This window comes from Durio zibethinus, chromosome 23 (assembly GCF_047325235.1).
Source record: "Durio zibethinus cultivar Kanyao isolate XHJ-2024 chromosome 23, ASM4732523v1, whole genome shotgun sequence".
NCBI lineage: Eukaryota > Viridiplantae > Streptophyta > Magnoliopsida > Malvales > Malvaceae > Durio > Durio zibethinus.
Window position 1 is genome coordinate 13,930,606 of NC_143184.1, and position 20,750 is coordinate 13,951,355.

Sequence of the window (20,750 nt, forward strand, 5' to 3'; positions counted from 1 at the left end):
GTTGCCTCAGGATGTTATCTCAGTCACTATCGGGATACTAGCCCATTGATAGCATTTGACCCTTAACTGGTGTGGCCAATCGTATCTAAAACCATCGATTGGTTGTGGTTCAAGATTTTTTTAAATTTTTTTAAAAAAAGTTTTGGCCCCAAATTTGGTAGACTTGATCCTTATATTTTTATGGCCATTTGAAAAAAATGTCCCCATTTTTGACAGTTGAATGGCTATTGGTAGCAAACCTATAAAAGCTCAAATGCTTTTTAAGGGGATGTGAGTTCTTGAGGTTGCATGCGAGATAAGGGGCCAATATAAGGGCCTAGAACTAGCACCCATTGCATATTATGTTCGCACATCCCTCGACCCCTTACTTCCAATCACCAAAATCACCATTAAGTTCTCCGATGATGTTTTGATGATGCTTTGGTGATGGTGCCCCAAGCAAAAAATGACAGCACCAGCACATGCTTGAACCTAGCATGTGCACCATGGCCTAAAATCAACCTTCGACCAAGGCCTGGACCACCAGTACAGGCACATGTCTTAACCACTATCGGCACAAGCCAGCCATTGGTATAGACACTTGCCTTGACCACCATCAACATGTGCCATGCCTTGATCAGCATCGATAGAAGATGGCCATTGGTACCATCTGTGCCTAAAATACTCATAATTGCATCAGGTCTCCAAGGTGAATAGCCTCTTGTTGATGGAATAATGTAGGTAATGAAAGTTGGCAAAATGGATCCGTAACCTCGAGAAAAAGATTGGCTCTGAGGGTTGGGCACAGGGGTCCTAGTCCCAAACCTGATCATCAGTGCTCACACGTGGGTTTGATTGTGTGCCTTACATCTGGGCCTGGCATAATTCTACTAAACTTGAACACTATGCCTGAGCCTTTGGAGTCTTTATCACTGCCTACACCATTATCCCAGTCTAGTTCCCTCGACCTGTGCCTTAAAAAAGCCTTAAGGCCTGGTTCCTTGGGTTATCGAACCCCATTTCGCTAGAACCCAAGGGCTAGTCCCAGCTTGCTTGTTGACTGTGATAAATTCTCTTGCCTTGACCACCATCAAGACATGTTGGCCTTTGGGCTCGACACATGCCTCGACCAGCATCGATACATGCTAGACCCTTATGTGGGTAGTTCCCGTCGTGTACCAAGCACCAGCACCTAGGCCTGGGTGTTTGGCACTTGTCTCAAACTCCATCACCACACGTTGGCCTCTGGTGCGAGTTGTTGCTTCAAATGCCATCGACAGTGTCTGGCCCTTGGCTAGTGTAGCCAATCATGTCTAACACCATCAACGGTAGATGCTAGCCCATTGTTGCCTCAAGATGTTGCATCAGACACACCTCTAGTGGCTGCTGGCCCCTTGGTGCTTGATGTTGCCTCGAGCTTCTCTTTGGTGGGTGCCTGGTGCTTGATCCCCTAAGCACCTCTTTGGTCTTTGATTGGTGCAATCAAACATGTACACCACCATTAGTGGCAGATGCTAGCCTATTGTTGCCTCAAACACCATCGGGATGCTGACCCATCAATAGCGTCTGGCCCTAGGCTAGTGCGGCCAATCGCATCTAACACCATTAGCGATAGACGCTAGCCCGTTGTTACCTTAGGATGTTACCTTGGACACCTCCTTAGCGAGTGTTGGCCCCTCAGTGCCTGATATTGCCTCGAGCTCCTTATTGGTGGGTGCTTAGTGCTTGATCGCCCAAACACCATTTTGGTCCATGACTGGTGTGGCTAATCGTATCCACCAAAGTCAGTGGTAAATGCTAGCCCATTATTGCCCCGAGATGTTACCTCAGACACCATCAGGATGCTAGCCCGTTAATAACATTTGGCCCTCGACTGGTGTGGCCATTCATGTTTAACACCATCGACAGCAGTTGCTAGCCCACTATTGCCTTGGATACCTCCTTGATGTGTGTTGGCCTCTCTATGCCCAATGTTGCCTCGAGCTTTTCCTTGGTAGGAGCCTAGAACTTGATCCCTAGAACACATTTTAGTCCTTGGTTGGTGTAGCCAATTGCATCCACCACCATTGACGGCAGATGCTGGTCCGTTGTTACCTTGGGATGTTGCTTCAGAAACCATCGAGATGCTAGCCCGTCAATGTTTTTGGCCTTTGGCTAGAGTAACCAATCACGTCCAACACTATCAATGATAGATGCTATCCTACTGTTGCCCTAAGATGTTACCTCGAACACCTTTTTGGTGGGTTTTCGCCTAACGGTGCCCGATGCTATCTCAAGCTCCTTCTAAGTAAGTGCCTAGCACTTGATTCCCTAAACACCTCTTTGGTCTTTGGCAGGTGTGGCCAATTGCATCCACCACCATCGGTGGTAGGTGATGGCCCATTATTGTCTCAAGATGTTACCTTGGACACCATCAGGATGCTAGACTATGGATAACATCTAGCCTTTGGTTGGTGCAACCAATCACATCCAACATCATCGATGATAGATGCGGGGCTATTAGATGTTGCCTCAAACATCACCTTGGCAGGTGTTGGCCCCTAGAAGGTCGATGTTGCCTCGAGCTCCTCCTTGGCTAGTGCCTAGTGCTTGATCCCCCAAACACCTCTCTATTTTTTGGCTAGTGCAACCAATCGCATCTGCCACCATTAGTTATACATGCTGCCTATTGTTGCCCTGGGATGTTACCTTGGACACCATAAGGATGCTAGCCCATGGACAGCATCTGGCCTTTGGTTAGTTCAGCCAATTGCATCCAACACCATTAATGATAGATAATAGCCCGTTGTTGCCCCAATATGTTACCTCATACATCTACTTGGCCGATGCTAGCCCCTAGGTGCCCAATGTTGCATCGAGCTCTTCCTTGGAGGGTGTTTGGCACTTGATCCCCTGAATATCTCTTTGGTCCTTGGTTAGTGTGGCCAATCGCATCGACCTCCATTAATGGTAGATGTAAACTCGTTATTGCCCTAGGATGTTATCTCAGACACCATCGGGATACTGGTCCATTGACAGTCTTTGGCCCTTAGCTGGTGTGGCCAATCGTGTCCCACACCATCAGTGGCAGCTGTTGGCCCATTGTTGCCCTATGATGTTGCTTCGGGCACCTACTTAGTAGATACTGGCCCTTCAATTCTTGATGTTGTCTCAAACTCCTCTTTGGCAGGTGCTTGGCACTTGATCCCCCGAACACCTCTTTGGTCCTTAGCTAGTATAGCCAATTGTGTCCACCACCATTGATGGTAGATGCTGGCCCATTGTTGCCTCGGGATGTTGCCACAGACACCATTGGGTTGCTGGCTTATCGACAACATTTGGCCTTTGGTTGGTGTAACCAATCATGTCCAACACCATCGACTATAGATGTTAGCCTGTTGGCACCCTGGGATGTTTCCTCAAACACTTCCCTGGCAGGTGCTAGCCCTTCGGTGTCTTAGACACCTTTTTGGTAGATGCTGGTGTCATAGGCTTCACTCTTAAATGAAACATTGTGTGGCCTTAGACTGGGCTCTATATGCCTAACTTAGCCTACAAAACAAGCATACAGGCAGTAAACCAACCAGAGAGGCAGAATACAGAAGCTAAGGGTTGACTAGGCCCTCTTTTGTGTGTTAAAGATCTTGAAGGCTTTCTATATGGTTCTGGTTTGGGCACACTCCCTAGGAACACTTAAGTGCAATGTAGGGAAGTTATGGGCTTGGTCTCGGTGCTGCGGACAGGCTTAACTTAGGGATGAGTGGTCTAAATGCTTCTACCATGACTATTTATGAAACCCTTACCTCTGTGTCTGGTGCTCAAGCCTTGGCCATTGGTGTACGAGCTTCAGCTTCTGGTGTGCACGCCTAGAGCATTACACTAGAACTCGGTGTAGGTTGTTACCTTGGACACCCTTGGGTTTGACTTATGCCTGCACCTCCATCATTAGTTCCCACACCTGGGTCTAATTATGTGCTTATGCATCACTCACCAGCACCTGCACCAAGGCCTAGCTCAATTTTATCGAGCCTAAACACTGTGCCTAAGCCTCTAGAGTCCTGATCATAGCTTGTACCACTATCTCAGTCTAGTTCCCTTGACCTATGCCACATGTAGGCCTCAAGGCCTAGTCCCCTGGGCTATCAGACCTTATCTCACTAGAACCCCAAAGCTAGTCCCAGCTTGCTTGCTAACTGTGACACATCCCCTTACCTTGACCACCATTGAGACATGTTGGCCCTTAGTCTTGACACTTGCCTCGACCACCATCGGCACATGTCTCGACCACCATTGACACATGCTAACCCTTTGTACAGACAATTCGCTTGACACCATCAGCACATGTTGGGTCACACACCAAGCGCCCGTACCCGGGCTTAGGTTACGCACCATGTGCATCATGACTAGACAGTAGGTGGGTTTAGACACATCCTCACATTTCTGTCATGCCAAAGCCATTTTTATGGCGTATGAATCCATGTGAGTGCTTCCCAGTGCTCGTGTACCATGTACAAGTGTCCTAAGCCCTTATTGAGCATCATGGGCACCAGGATCGGATGGTGGTTAGGTTTCGGTGCATCTTCATATTTTTACTATGCCAATGCCATTTTTATAACTTGTAAATTCATATAATGGTCCCTTAACCCTTCATGTGAAGTTTCATGGCAAGATGACTTGTTCTCTATTTTTCATAGTTTTTGAAATTTTTTGTGGTTTGAGATTTTTTAAAAATTTTTTTAAGACTTTTCACCCTGTATTTGGTAGACCTGATCCTTATATTTTTCTTGGCATGCACAAAAAATTTAGCTAAAAAATCAAGGTGTAGAAGATTTTGTGGCCATTTGAAAAAAGTGTCCCCATTTTAAACACTTGAACGACTACTAGTAGCAAACCTATAAAAGTCAAATGCTATTTAAGGAGGTGTGAGTTCTCAAGGTTGCATGCGGGATAGGGGGCCAATATAAGGGCCAAGTACCAGCACCCATCGAACATCATGTGCGCACACCCACTAGACCCCTACCCTCAATCATCAAAACCCTTATGCCATCAGTTAGGTTCTTCGACGATGCTCTGGTGATGATCCAGTGATGGTTTCCTGAGCAAAAAAATGTGGCTCCAGCACATGTTCGAGCCCAACATGTGCACAGTGGCCTAAAATTGAACATCAACCAGTGCCTCAACCATCAATGGCATATGCTAGCATATGGTGTGGGCACATGCATCGACCATTATTGGCATAAGCTAGCCTTTGGTACAGGCAATTACCTCGAACACCATCGGCACAAGCTGGCTCATGGTATGAACACTTGCCTTGACCACTATCGGCACAAGCATGCCTGGATTGGCATTGACACATTCTAGAACTGGTACAGGCATATGCCTCAACCATCGTCAGCATGTGCCACGCCTTGATCAGCATTACAAAAGATGGCCCTTGGTGCTGTTCATGGCTACTCATACTCATAACTGCATTAAGATTCCAAGGTGAATAGCCTCTAGTCGATGGAACAATGTAGGAAAGGGAAGTTCACAAAATGGATCTATAACCTTTAGAAAGAATTGGCTCTGAGGGCTAGGCATGGGGGTCCTAGTCCCGAACTTGATCACTGATGCCCACTCCTGGGTTTAACTATGTGCCTTGCACCTGGGCTTTGCTCAATTTTGTCAAACTTGAACACTATGCCTGAGCCTCTAGAGTCCTGATCACTGTCCACACCACTATCCTAGTCTAGTTTCCTTAACATGTGCCTCGAGCAGGCCTCAAGGCTTGGTCCCCTAGGCAGTTGAACCCTATCTTGCTAGAACCCTCCTAGCTTGCTTGTTGACTGTGACACATGCCCTTACCTCGACCCCCATCAGGACAAGTTGGCCCTCGATCTTGACACATGCCTCTACCAACATCAGCACATGCTAGCCCTTTATGCAAGCAATTCTCTCGAACACTATTGACACATGATTCGTAGTGCACCAAGCACCTGCACTTGGGCTCGGGTGTCAAGCATTTACCTCGAACTCCATTGCCATATGCTGGCCCCTAATGCGGGTTATTGCCTAGAACGCCATCGATAGCATCTGGTCCATGGCTGGTGCAGCCAATTGAGACCAATAGCATCGACGGTAGATGCTGGCCTGTTATTGCCCTAGGATGTTGCCTCAGACACCTCCTTGATAGGTGCTAGCCCTTCGGTGCCTAATGTTGCCTTGAGCTTCTCATTGGTGGGTGCCTGGTGCTCGATCCCCCAAACACCTTTTAGGACTTTGGTTGGTGTAGCCAATCATGTCCACCACCATTGATGACAGATGCTGGCCTATTGTTGCCTCAGACACCATCGGGATGCTAGCCCATCAACAGCATAGGGCCTTTAACTGGTGTGGCCAATCGCGTCCAACACCATCGATGGTAGATACTGACCCATCGTTGCCCTGAGATGTTGCCATGAACACCTCCTTGGTGAATGCTAGCCCCTTGGTGCCCAATATTACCTCAAGCTCCTCCTTGGCGGGTGCCTGGCACTTGATCCCTAGAACACCTCTTTGGTTTTTAGTTGGTGCAGCCAATCGCGTCTACCACCATCGATAGCAAATGCTAGCTCATTGTTGCCCCAGGATGTTTCCTCGGACACCATCAGGATGTTGCTCATCAACAACATTTGGCCTTTGGCTGGTACAACCAATCGTGTCCAACACGATTAGCGGTAGATGCTAGCCCGTTGTTACCTCGAGATGTTGCCTTGAGCACTTCCCTAGCTAGTGTCGACCCTTTGGGGCTCGATGTCACCTTAAGCTTCTCCTTGGTTGGTGCTTGGCATTTGATCCTATGAACACCTCTTTGGTCCTTAGCTAGTGTGGCCAATCATGTCCACCACCATCAGTGGCAGATGTTGGCCCGTTGTTACCTTAGGATGTTAGCTTGGACACCATTAGGATGCTAGCCAATTGATAGCATTTGGCCCTTGGTTGGTGCAGCCAATCATGTCCAACTCCTTCGATGGTAGATGCTGGCTCATTGTTGCCCTAGAATGTTGCCTCGAACACCTTTTAGGTAGGTGCTAGCCCCTCAGTGTCGAATGTTGCCTCAAGCTCCTACTTGGATGGTGCCTAGTGCTTAATCCTCTGAACACCTCTTTGGTCCTCAGCTGGTGTAGCCAATCGTGTCCACCACTATTGATAGCAGATGTTGGCTTGTTGTTGCCCTAGGATGTTGCCTCGAACACCATCAGGATGCTAAATTATTGATAGCATTTGGCCCTTAGCTAGTGTAGCCAATCGCATCCAACACCATTAGTGGCAGATACTAGCCCATTGTTGCCTCAAGATATTGCCTTGTACACTTCCCTAACGGGTGCTGGCCGTTTGGTACCTGATGTTGCCTTGAGCTCCTCTTTGGTGGGTGCCTACTGCTTGATCCCTTGAACACCTATTTGGCCCTTGGTTGATGCGACCAATCACATCTAACACCATCGATGGTAAATATTGGCCGATTATTACCCTGGGATGTTGCCTCCTACACTTCTCTGGCGAGTGCTAGCCTGTCAAAGCCTGATGTTGCCTCAAGCTCCACTTTGGTGGGTGCCTGGTGCTTGATCACCCGAACACCTCTTTGGTCCTTGGCTAGTACAACCAATCGCGTCCACCACCATTAGCGAAAGTGCTGGCCCATTTTTGCCCCAAGATGTTTCCTCCAACACCATTGGGATGCTGGCCCATTGATAGCATCCAGTCCATGGTTGGTGTAGCCAATCACATCCAATACCATCATCGATAATTGTTGGCTAGTTATTGCCCCAGGATATTGTTTCAAACACCTCTTGGGCAGCTACTGGCCCTTTAGTGCTCGATTTTGCCTCAAGCTCTTCCTTGGTAGGTGCCTAACGCTTAATTCCCCGAACAACTTTTTGGTCCTTGGCTGGTGCAGCCAATCACGTGCACCACCATCGATGCTAGATACCGACCTTTTGTTGCCCTGAGATGTTGCCTTGGACACCATCGAGATGCTAGACTATCAACAATATTTAGCCTTGGTTGTTGATGCCAAATGTGTCCAACACCATGGACGGTACATGCTGGCCCATTGTTACCCCTGAATGTTGCATCAAACACCTCTCTGGCAAGTGTTGGCCCCTCGATGCTCGATGTTGCCTGAAGCTTCTTCTTGGCAGGTGCCTAGCGCATGATCCTCTGTACACCTTTTTGGTCTTTTACTAGTATGGCTAATCAGATCCACCACCATTGGTGGTAAAGGCTGTCCCGTTGTTGTCTCAGGATGTTACCTCTGACACCATCGAGATGTTGGCCCATCGACATCATCTAGCCCTTGGCAGGTGCAGCCAATCGCATCCAATACCATCAGTGGTAGATGGTGGCTTGTTGTTGCCTTGGGATCCTGCCTCAGACACCTCTCTTATGTAAGCAGGCCCATCACTGTCCAACATTGCCTCAAGCTACTCTTTGGTGGGTGCCTAGCACTTGATCCCCCAAATACCTCTTTGGTCCTTGGCTGGTGCAAGTAATTGCATCCACCACCATCGATAGCAGATGCTGACCCGTTGTTGCCTCAAGATGTTACCTTTGACACCATCAAGTTGTTGCCCTATCGACAATGTTTGGCCCTTGGCTGGTGCAGACAATCACATCCAACACCAATGGTGGTAGATGCTTGCCCGTTGATGCTTTGGGATGTTGCCTCGGACCCTCATTGGTAGGTACTGGCCCTTCAATGCCAAATGTTGCCTTGAGTCTTTCTTGGCGGGTGCCAGCTACTTTATCCCCTGAACACCTCTTTGGTCTTTGGCTAGTGTGACCAATCGTGTCCACCAACATCGGTGGTAAATGTTGGCTCGTTGTTGCCTTGAGATGTTGCCATGGACACCATCAAGATGTTAGCCTATTGACAGGGTCTGGCCCCTGGCTGGTGTTACCAATCACTTCAAACACCATCGACAGTAGATACTGGCTCATTGTTGCCCCAGGATGTTTCCTTGGACACCTCCCTAGTGGGTGTTGGCCCTTCGGTGCCTTGATGTTGCCTCAAGCTCTTCCTTGGCGGGTGCCTGGTAGTTGATCCCTCGAACACCTCTTTGGTCCTTGACTGGTGTAGCCAATTACGTCCACCACCATCGGGGTAGATGCTAGCCCATTGTTGCCCCAAGATGTTGCCTCAAACACCATTAGAATGCTGGCCCGTTGACAATGTCTAGCCCTTAGCTGGTGCGGCCAATTGCATCCAACACCATTGCTAGCAAATGTTGGCCCATTGTTGCCTCGAGATATTACCTTAGACACCTTTCTGGTGGGTGCTGGCCTCTCAATGCCCAATGTTGCCTTGAGCTCTTTCTTAGTAGGTTCCCAGCGATTTATCCCTCAAACACTTATTTGGTTCTTGGCTGGTGTGGCCAATCACGTCCACCAGCATCAACCGTAATTGCTAGCCTGTTTTTGCCTTAGGATGTTGCCTTGGACAATATCGAGATAATGGCCAATTGATAGTGTCTAGCCCTTGGCTTATGTAACTAATCGCATCCAATGCCATCAACTATAGATGCTAGCCTATCATTGCCCCAGAATGTTACCTCAGACACTTTTCTGGTGGGTGTTGGCCTCTCTATGCCTCGAATACCTCTTTGGTAGATGCTAGTGTCACAAGCTCTACTCTCAAACCAAACACCATGTGGCCTTAGACTGAAAATGAATTCATATGCCTAAGTCAGCTTATGAAACAAGCGTGTAGCCCTAAACCAACTAGACAGGTAGAATGCACAAGTTAAGGATTGACCAAGCCCCCTTCTATGTGTTGCAAATCCTGAAGGCTTTCTATATAGTTCCAGTTTGGCCCTACACCCTAGGAACGCCTGGGTCTGGTGCGGGCATGTTGTGGGACTAGTCTTGTTGTTGTAGATAAACTTGACTTAGGGACGGGTAGTTTAGATGCTTTAACCATGACTATTGTTAGAACCCCCTTATCTGTGTTTGGTGCTGGAGCTTTGGCCGCTGGTGTGCGAGCCTCAGTTCTTAGTGCACACATCTAGGGTGTGACACTAGCACTTGGTGTGGATTGTTGCCTTAGACACCCCTAGGTCTGAGCATGCCCACACCTTGATCATCAGAGCCTGCATATGGGTTAGACTGTGTGCTCGTGCACCACTCATCAGCACCTGCACCTTGGCCTGGCTCAATTTTGCTGAACCTGAATGCTGTGCTTGAGCTTTAAAGTCCTAATCACTACTTGCACCATTATGTCGATCTAGTTCCCTCGACATGTGCCTTGAGTAGGCTTCACTACCTAGACCCTTGGGCTATCAGACCCTGTCCTGCTAGAACCCCAAAGCCAGCCCTAGCTTGCTTGCTGGTCATGACACATGCCCTTGCCTCGACTAGCATCGGGACATGTTGGCCCTTGGTCTCGGCACATGCCTCAACCACCATCGACACATGTTGGCTCTTTGTGCAGACAGTTCTCTCAAGCACCATTGGCACATGCTGGGTCGTGCACCAAGCACTCATACCTGAGCCTAGGCCATGCACCATGAGCACCATGATCGGGCAGTAGGTGGGTTTCGACACATCCTCATATTTTTGTCATGCCAAAACCCTAGTGTCCACGTACCACATGCGGGTCTCCTGAGCCTAGGCCAAGCACCATGTGTGCCATGACCAGACGGTGGGTTGGTTTTGGTACATTCTCATATTTTTACCATGTCGATGCCATTTTTATGGCTTGCAAATTCATACAATTGTCTCCTAAGCCTTCATGTGAAGTTTTTTGGAAAGATGATTCGTTTTCTATTTTTCATAATTTTTGAAATTTTTTATGGTTTGGGATTTTTTAAAATTTTTTTGGATGGAGTTTTCTCCAAATTTGGTAGATCTGATCCTTTTTTTTGTTGGCATGCACAAAAAAATTCAGCTAAAAAATCAAAGTGTAGAAGATTTTGAGGCCATTTGAAAAAAGTGTCCCTCTTCCAAACATTTGAACGGCTATTGGTAGCAAACCTGTAAAAACTCAAATGCTCTTTAAGGGGGTGTTAGTTCTTGAGGTTGCATGCAAGATAGGGGGCCAATATAAGGGCCAAGCACCAGCACTCATCACACATCATATGTGGACACCCACACGACTCCCTACCCCCAATCATTGGAACCCCCATGCTATCGATCAGGTTCTCTAGCAATGCTTTGGTGATGCTCCAGCGATGGTGCCCCAAGCAAAAAAAATTGGCACTAGCACATACTCGAGCCCAACAAGTGCACCGTGGCCAAAAATCAAACTTTGACTAAGGTCTCGACGATCAATGGCACATGCTGGCGTATGGTGTGGGCACATCCATCAACCATTATTGGCACAAGCTGGCCTTTGTTATGGGCAATTGCCTCGACCACCATCAACATAAGCTAGCCCTTGGTACGGGCACTTGCCTTGACCACCATCGGCATATGCATCCCTTGATCTGTAATGACAAAATCTAGAATTGGTGTAGTTACATGTCTTGACCACCATCGGCACAAGCTGGCCTTTGGTATAGGCACTTGCTTAATCCACCATTAGCACGTGCCATGGTTTGATTGGCATCGACAAAAGATGGCCCTTGGTGCCATCCATGCCTGGTCATATTGATAATCGTATCAGGTCTTCAAGGTAAACAACCTCTGATCAATGGAATAATATAGGCAACGGAAGCTAGCAAAATGGATCCGTAACCTCAAGAAAAGGATTGGCTCTGAGGGCTTGGCACGGGGGTCCCAGCCCTAAAATTTATCATCTGTGCCCACACCTGGGTCTAACTGTTTGCCTTGCACCAAGTGTAGCTCAATTCTACTGAACCTGAATGCCATGCCTAAGCCTTTGGAGTCCTGAGCACTGCCCGTACCACTATCCTAGTCTAGTTCCCTTGACCCATGCCTCAAGTTGGCCTTAAGGCTTGGTCCCCTAGGCTATCAAAACATGTCTTACTAGAACCCTAGGGCTACTCTCAACTTGCATGCTAACCATGACACATGCCCGTGCCTCGACCACTATTGGGACACGTTGGCCCTTGGTCCCGGCACATGCCTCGACCACCATCGGCACATGTTGGATTATGCACTAAGTGCCTGCACTTGGGCCCAAGAGTTTGGCACTTTCCTCAAACTCCATCGCCACACACTGGCCCCTGGTGCGGGTTGTTGCTTCAAATGCTATCGATAGCGTTAGGCCTTTGGCTAGTGTGGCCAATCATACCTAACACCATTGGCTGTAAATCTTAGGCTGTTGATGCCTTGGGATGTTGCCTCAAACACCTCTTTGGCGAGTGCTAGCCCCTTAGTGTCCGATGTTGCCTCGAGCTCCTTTTTGGCAGGTGCTTAGTGCTTGATCCCCCAAACACCTCTTTAGTCCTTGGTTAGTGTAGCCTATCACATTCACTTTCATCGATGGTAGATGCTGGCCTATTATTGCTACAAGATGTTGCTTCGAACACCATTAGGATGCTGACCCATTGACAGTGTCTAGCCCTTGGATAGTGCGACCAATCACTTCCAACACCATCAATGGCAGATGCTAGCCCATTGTTGCCCTAAGATGTTGCCTCAGATAACTTCTTGATGGGTGTCCCCTCAGTGCTGAATGTTATCTTGAGCTCCTCCTTGGTGGGTGTCTGCCGCTTGATCCCTTGAACACTTCTTTGGTCCTTAGCTAGTGCAGCCAATCGTGTCCACCACCATTGATGGTAGATGCTGACCTATTGTTGGCTCGAGATGTTGCATCGAACACCATCAGGATCTTGGCCATTGATAACATCTAGCCCTTAACTGGTGGGGCCAATCGCATCTAACACCATCGGTGGTAGATGCTGGCCAGTTGTTGTCTAGGGATGTTGCCTTGGACACCTCCCTAGTGGGTACTAGCCCCTTGATGCCTTGATATTACCTCGAGCTCTTCCTTGGCAGGTGCCTAGTGCTTGATCCCTCGAACACCTCTTTCATCCTTGGTTGGTACGACCAATCACGTCCACCACCATCGATAGTAGATGCTAGCCCATTGTTGCCTTGAAATGTTGGCTCAAGCACCATTGGAATGCTAGCCTATTAACAACATTTGGCCATTGGCTGGTGTGACCAATCATGCCCAACACCATCGGTGGTAGATGCTGGCCCGTTGTTAGCCCGAGATGTTACCTCAGGTACTTCCCTGACAGGTGCTAGCCTCTTGGTGCTCGATGTTGCCTGGAGCACCTCTTTGGTGGGTGCTTGGTACTTAATCCCTTAAACACCTCTTTGTCCTTGGCTGGTGTGACCAATCACATCCACTTCAATCAATGGTAGATGTTGGCCTAATGTTTCACTAGGATGTTAACTCAAACACCATCGAGATGCTGGCCCATCGACAACATCTAGCCCTTAGTTGGTGGGGCCATTCATCTCCAACACCATTGGTGGCAAATGCTTGCTTATTGTTGCCATGGGATGTTACTTCGGACACCTCCCAGGTGGGTACTGGCCCCTCAGTGCCCTAATGTTACCTCGAGTTCCTCTTTGGTGGGTGCCTAGAGCTTGATCCCCCGAACACCCTTTTGGTCATTGACTGGTGCGACCAATTGCATCCATCACCATCGATGGTAGATGTTGGCCCATTGTTACCCAGGATGTTGCCTCAGACACCATCGAGTTGCTAGCCCAATGATAGCAACTAGCCCTTGGCTGGTGCAGCCAATCATGTCCAACACCATCAGTGCCAACTGCTGGCCCGTTATTACCCTGAGATGTTGCCTCGGACACCTCTCCAGTGAGTGTTGGCCCCTCAGTGCTCGATGTTGCCTCGAGCTCTTCCTTGGTGAATGCTTGGCGTTTAATCCCCTGAGCACCTTTTTGGTCTTTGGCTAGTACGGCCAATCGTATCCAACACCATTGATAGTAGATGCTATTCCGTTGTTGCCCGGAGATGTTTCTTCAGACACCTCATTGGAAAGTGCTAGCCTTTCAGTGCCAAATGTTGCCTCGAGCTCCTCTTTCATGGGTGCCTAGTGCTTGACCCCCAGAACACCTCTTTGGTCCTTGGTTGGTGTGGGCAATCACATCCACCATCATCGGTTGTAGATGCTAACCAATTGTTGCACTATGATGTTACCTTGGACACCATTGAGATGCTGACTCGTCGATAGCGTCTGGCCCTTGGCTGATGTGACTAATCGCATCCAACACCATCAATGGTAGATGCTACCGGAGGTTGCCCCTAGATGTTGCCTCAAACACTTCTTTGATGGGTGTTGGCCCCTTAGTGCTCGATGTTGCCTCGAGCTCCTCTTTGGTGGGTGGTTGGCATATGATCCCTCGAACACCACTTTGGTCCTTGGCTAGTGTGGCCAATTGCGTCCACCACCATCGGTGGCAGATGCTAGCCAATTATTGCCTAAGGATGTTGCTTTGGACACCATTGGTATGCTGGCCCATCAATAGCGTCTAGCCCTTGGCTAGCCAGGCCATTCACATCCAACACCATCAACGGTAGAGGCTGCCTTGTTGTTACCCTGGGATGTTAACTTGGACACCTCCCTGATGGGAATTGACCCCTTTGTGCCTTGATGTTACCTCGAGCTCCTCCTTGGTGGGTGTCTATGTCACATCCTGGACGAGCGCACCAGGTACGTCAAGTGCACCAACACGTGCATTTGAGGTTGAGGCCCGCACACCAGGTGCATTGGCAAGAGTTAGCATGCAAGGCCTTGGAGGTAAGGCCAAAATGCCCACACAGCCTGCAGGCCAGCCCGTAAGTCTAAGGTCTATCCTACATGATGCTCGTACCACATCCAGCAGGGCCCAAGATAAGAGATACATAAGTGGATCTTCTAAAAGATCACAGGATCAATGAAAGCCTTCTAGCAGATCTGGTTGACCTTTAGAATCAGGAGATAGAATCCTGATTGATTGTAATCTTTCTAATTCCTTGATTTTAGCCTTGATTCTAGGGATTTAGCCATAAGTGTAGCTGAGAGCCTTAATTATAAATAGAGGGCTACTCCACCCTCATTTGTACACCATCATACACTTTTGTTTCAGTGAATACAAAGCATATTCCAGTAAGCTATCTTATTTTCTTGTTTCTCTCAAACTTGCACATTCAGCCCTTTTCATTGTTCTAGTGCTCGCACGCTGGTGTTTTAGGCTGACTTAGGCCACAAGAAGGTGATTCCAAGCCTAAGGCCACACAGATTCTGAGTTTAAGGTCGAAGCCCATGATAGTTGGTATCAGAGCAAGTTCAATTCTATGTGTTTGTGTTGTTCAGGCTAGATCACAGTCGAGGAGATGGCATCCCAGAGTGACGTTGCTAGCCAACAACTAGAGGCCCAGGAGCAGAGCCATGGAAGAGGTAAGAAGGCCAATTTGAGAGACATCTGGTCTACCATGGATAATAGGCTGGCCATGGTAGAGGTGAGCATGGCGACATGCAAGAGAAGCTTGAGGATGTGGAGGCTCACATTGAAGCACTAGACTCTATGAAGGAGGAGCTTAGTGGTGAGTTGCAAGCTACTCTCAATAAAGGCATGGATGTGATCACCTAAAAGAATGAGACCTTAGAGGCTATGGTGAAGACCATGCACGATAGCATGGAGGCCATAAGCAAGAGGATAGAGGAGCTCACCAACGAGCTCATTGCTTGTAAGACTGCCATTGGGAATGGCATATTTGCTGGAGTGTTTAAGTCCAAGATGGATGTCCAAGCCTAAAGAGTTCAAGGGAACTAGGGCAGCCAAGGAAGTAGACAATTACCTATAGGGTATGGAGCAGTACTTCTAGGTCATGAGCATGCAGGATGAGGCAATAAAGGTAGGTACTACTACTAGGTATCTTACTGATGTAGACTTATTGTGGTGGAGGCATAGGTGTGATGATGTTAGGCATGGGAGTGCCAAGATTGGAACCTAGGCAGAGTTCCAAAAAGAGTTTAGAGAGCAATTTTACCTGGAGTATACCGATGATGAGACTTGGGCAAAGTTGCGCAGGCTGAACTAACAAGGGGCATAAGGGAGTATGTCTAGAGATTCTCTGAACTGATGCTATAGATCTCAAATCTAGGCGAGAAGGATGCCTTATTTGCTTTCATGGATGGGCTAAAGTCATGGGTGAAGTATAAGCTATAACAGAGGGGAGTTCATGACTTGGCTAAAGCCATGACTATTGGTAAGTCCTTGATAGAGTTTAAGCTTCTGAATAAGTTTGAGTCTTTCAAGCCCAGGGGTAAGGGCAAAGATGAGACAGACCAAAAGAAGTAGTCCAAGGGGAAGGACCATGATCGAGAGTCCAAGGATGGGGATCGAGACCGTTCAACCAAGGATGGTGAAAGAAAGCCACGAGTAGGTAAGTAGAAAGCAAAAGGGCACCGAGAGCCATTAGCATACTACCTTTAAAGAGGGAGCCACATATCACGTAATTGCCCATAGAAGGGCAAGCTGGCTGCTATAGACAAGGAGTTTGATGAGAAGCCAAAGTTAGGGGCAGCAAAGGTTAGGTCATTAGTGCTCAATGCTATCCAGAGTAAGGGGAGTCGCAAGCCAAAAGGCTTGATGTTTGCAGATCTGATGGTTACGAGTCAGAAGGTGAGTGCACTGGTGGACACAGGTACCTCACATCTTTTTATTTCAGGTGATGAAGCCCAGAAGCTCGGACTAAAGGTGCAAAAAAGGATTGGTACCATTAAAACGGTGAACTCTAAGGAGGTTCCAGCCATTACAGTAGCACGAGGAGTGGAGTTACAGCTTAGTGACTGGAAAGGGAAGGAGACCATAAAGGTAATACCCCTTGACAACTATGAGTTTGTGATTGGGTTGGATTTCCTTATTCGAATTAATGCCCTCCTTGTACCTTTTACCTTTTGCCAATTGTATTTGCATCTTGGATGCTCGGTGCCAATGTATAGTACCATTGAAAAGAGGGTCTAGAGTTGGGTCGTGGGTGGTGTCAGTCATCTAATTTGCCAAGGCAGTAAGTTGAGAAGAAGACACCTTCTTGGCAGCCCTAAAGTATGAGAAGCTAAGGGAGAAGGAGACCAAGTCACCCTTGGAGTTGCGAAAGGTGCTAAAGACCTTTAGTGATGTGATGCCCATAAAGCTGCCTAGCTAGCTACCACCTAAGAGGAAGGTGGACCACATGATCGAGCTGGTGTCTGAGGCCAAGCCACCAGCTAGAGCCCCTTACTGAATGTCCCCACTAGTGTTAGAAGAGTTAAGGAAGCAGTTCAAAGAGTTAGTTAATGCTAGCTTCATCAGGCCATCGAAGGCACCATATGGTGTACCAGTTCTATTCCAGTGCAAGCATGATGGGTCGTTATAGCTGTGCATAGACTATCGAGCTTTGAACAAGTTGACTATTAAGAACAAGTACCTTATCCCACTCATTACAGACTTGTTCGACCAACTTGGGAGCACATGATGGTTTACCAAGCTAAATTTGAGGTCGGGCTACTACTAAGTTAGGATCACAGAGGGAGATGAGCCCAAGATAACATGTGTCACTCGGTATGGTTTGTATGAGTTCATGGTCATGCCATTTGAACTCATGAATAACCCAGCAACATTCTGCATCCTTATGAAAAAGGTACTTCAGTCATTCTTTGATCAATTTGTTGTGGTTTATTTGGATGACATTGTGATCTACAGCTAGATTTTAGGAGAGCATGTAGACCACTTGAGATAGGTGTTTGAGGTGTTATGAGAGCACAAGCTATTTGTCAAGAGGGAGAAGTGCTCGTTGCCCCAGCAGGAGATCCTATTCCTAGGCCACATAGTGGAAAGTGGCAAGATACGCATAGATGAAGGCAAGGTACATGCCATCTTGGAGTGGGAACTGATAGCCAAAGTCACTGAGTTGAGGTCATTCCTTGGGCTGGTCAACTACTATAGGTGCTTCATCAAAGGTCACTCAGCAATAGCCACACCATTGACTGACTTGCTCAAGAAAGGGAGCGCATGGGAGTAGAGCACAGGGTGCCAAGAAGCCTTTGACAAAAGCAAGCTGTGACTAAGGTGCCAGTCTTGGCCTTGCCAGACCATGCCAAGTCATATGAGGTGCATACGGATGCATCAGACTTTGCCATAGGGGGCGTGTTAATGCAAGAAGGACATCCAGTCACGTTCGAGAGCATGAAGCTAAATGAGATTGAGCGTAAGTACATGGTCCAAGAGAAAGAGATGACTACAGTGGTGCACTGCTTGTGTACTTGGCACCATTACCTGTTGGGATCGAGGTTCATGGTTAGGACTGACAATGTGACGACCAGCTAGTTCCAGACCTAGAAGAAGTTATCCCACAAGTAGGCGAGATGGTAAGATTTTCTTATGAAATTTGATTTCCAGATGGAGTACAAGCCAGGGTAGGCAAACCTGGTGGCAGACGCCTGTAGCAGGAAGGCTAACCTTGCTACCATTAGCCAACCAGAAGGGTCGCTAGTGCCATACATTAAGGGGGGACTTGTGCATGATCCTACAGCCAAGGCTCTTATAGAGTATGCCCAACAAGGTAAAACTAGGTGGTTTTGGGTGTAGGATGGTTTGTTGTACACCAAGGGTAGTAGACTATTTGTGTCATAGCATGGGAAGCTCCACAAGGAAGTTTTGGAAGAGTGCCATGATTCAAGGTGGGCTGAACACCCAGGAGTGAGTCACACCTTAGCATTGCTAGAAGACCAGTACTACTAATCACACATGAAGGATGATGTGGAGGCCTATGTAAAGACTTGTCTTGTGTGCCAACAGGACAAGGTGGAGCTTAAAAAACCATGTGGTCTCTTGGAGCCATTGCCAGTGCCAGAGTGACCATAGGAGAGTGTTTCTCTAGACTTTATAGTTGGTCTACCCAAGGTAGAGGGATTGGGAACCATCATGGTAGTGGTGGATAGGTTTTCCAAGTATGGAATCTTCATTCCAGCAACCAAAAGTGTCCGGCCGAGGAGGCAGCTCGATTGTTCCTGAAGAACATGGTTAGGTACTGGGGAAGGCCGAGGACCATTGTTAGTGATCGAGACAGGCATTTCATGGGCAGGTTCTCGACTAGGTTGTTCAAGCTGTTGGGGTCAGACTTGGACTTTTCCACCAGCATGCATCCACAAACCGATGGGCAGATTGAGCGTGTGAATGGACTATTGGAGGTCTACCTCAGGCACTATGTGGTGCCATACAAAGGGACTGGCCAAAGTTGCTAGATGTTACGCAGTTTTCCTACAACTTGCAAAAGAGCGAGGTAACGAACCAGAGCCCATTTAAGGTTATGACAAGTCAACAACCACTAACACCCGGTTCGATTGCTGCAGGATATACAGGGCAGAATCCAACAACATACAAGTTTGCCAAGGCTTGGCAGGAGTAAACTGACTTGGCTAGAGTCTGTCTACATAAGGCGGCAAAGAGGTTGAAGAAGTGGGCTGACCAAAATAGGCGGGACCTATAGTTCTAGGTTGGAGACTTGGCATTGGTGAAGCTGCATCCCCTTGTGTGCCACAAGAGGCTACATAAAAGTCTAGTTTAAAGGTATAAGGGACCTCTTTGAGTAGTCAAGAGAGTAGGTAAGGTTGCCTACAAGCTGGATATGCCACCCAAGTTGAAGGTACACCCGATGTTCTATGTAAGCATGCTCAAGCCATTCCATGAAGGTGAGGGAGATCCCATTTAAGGTTATGACAAGTCAACAACCACTAACATCCGGTTCGATTGCTGCAGGATATACAGGGCAGAATCCAACAACATACAAGTTTGCCAAGGCTTGGCAGGAGTAAATTGACTTGGCTAGAGTCTGTCTACATAAGGCGGCAAAGAGGTTGAAGAAGTGGGCTGACCAAAATAGGCGGGACCTATAGTTCTAGGTTGGAGACTTGGCATTGGTGAAGCTGCATCCCCTTGTGTGCCACAAGAGGCTACATAAAAGTCTAGTTTAAAGGTATAAGGGACCTCTTTGAGTAGTCAAGAGAGTAGGTAAGGTTGCCTACAAGCTGGATATGCCACCCAAGTTGAAGGTACACCCGATGTTCTATGTAAGCATGCTCAAGCCATTCCATGAAGGTGAGGGAGATCCCATTTAAGGTTATGACAAGTCAACAACCACTAACACCCGGTTTGATTGCTGCAGGATATACAGGGTAGAATCCAACAACATACAAGTTTGCCAAGGCTTGGCAGGAGTAAACTGACTTGGCTAGAGGCTGTCTACATAAGGCGGCAAAAAGGTTGAAGAAGTGGGCTGACCAAAATAGGCGGGACCTATAGTTCTAGGTTGGAGACTTGGCATTGGTGAAGCTGCATCCCCTTGTGTGCCACAAGAGGCTACATAAAAGTCTAGTTTAAAGGTATAAGGGACCTCTTTGAGTAGTCAAAAGTGTAGCTAAGGTTGCCTACAAGCTGGATATGCCACCCAAGTTGAAGGTACACCCGATGTTCTATGTAAGCATGCTCAAGCCATTCCATGAAGGTGAGGGAGATCCAAGATGGGTAGAGTCAAAGCGTGCGCCATTGGGAGTAAGAGCCTTATATGAGAAGGAGGTCCATAGCATCATAGCTGACCGAGAGGTGAGATGGAAAAACTACCAACCAAGATAAGAGTACTTGGTACGTTGGAAGGGACTTTCAGATAGTGAGGTGAACTGGGAACCAGCAGAGGACTTATGGTAGTTTGGGGACCAGATCAAGCAGTACCATACAGAGGACACAATGAGGGCATTGCGCAATCAGGTCAGGGAGAATATCACACCCTAGGCTGGCTCACCAGCATTGGTGGGAGTTAGCGCACAAGGCCTTAGAGGCAAGGCCAAAACACCCGCACAGCTTGCAAGCTAGCACGT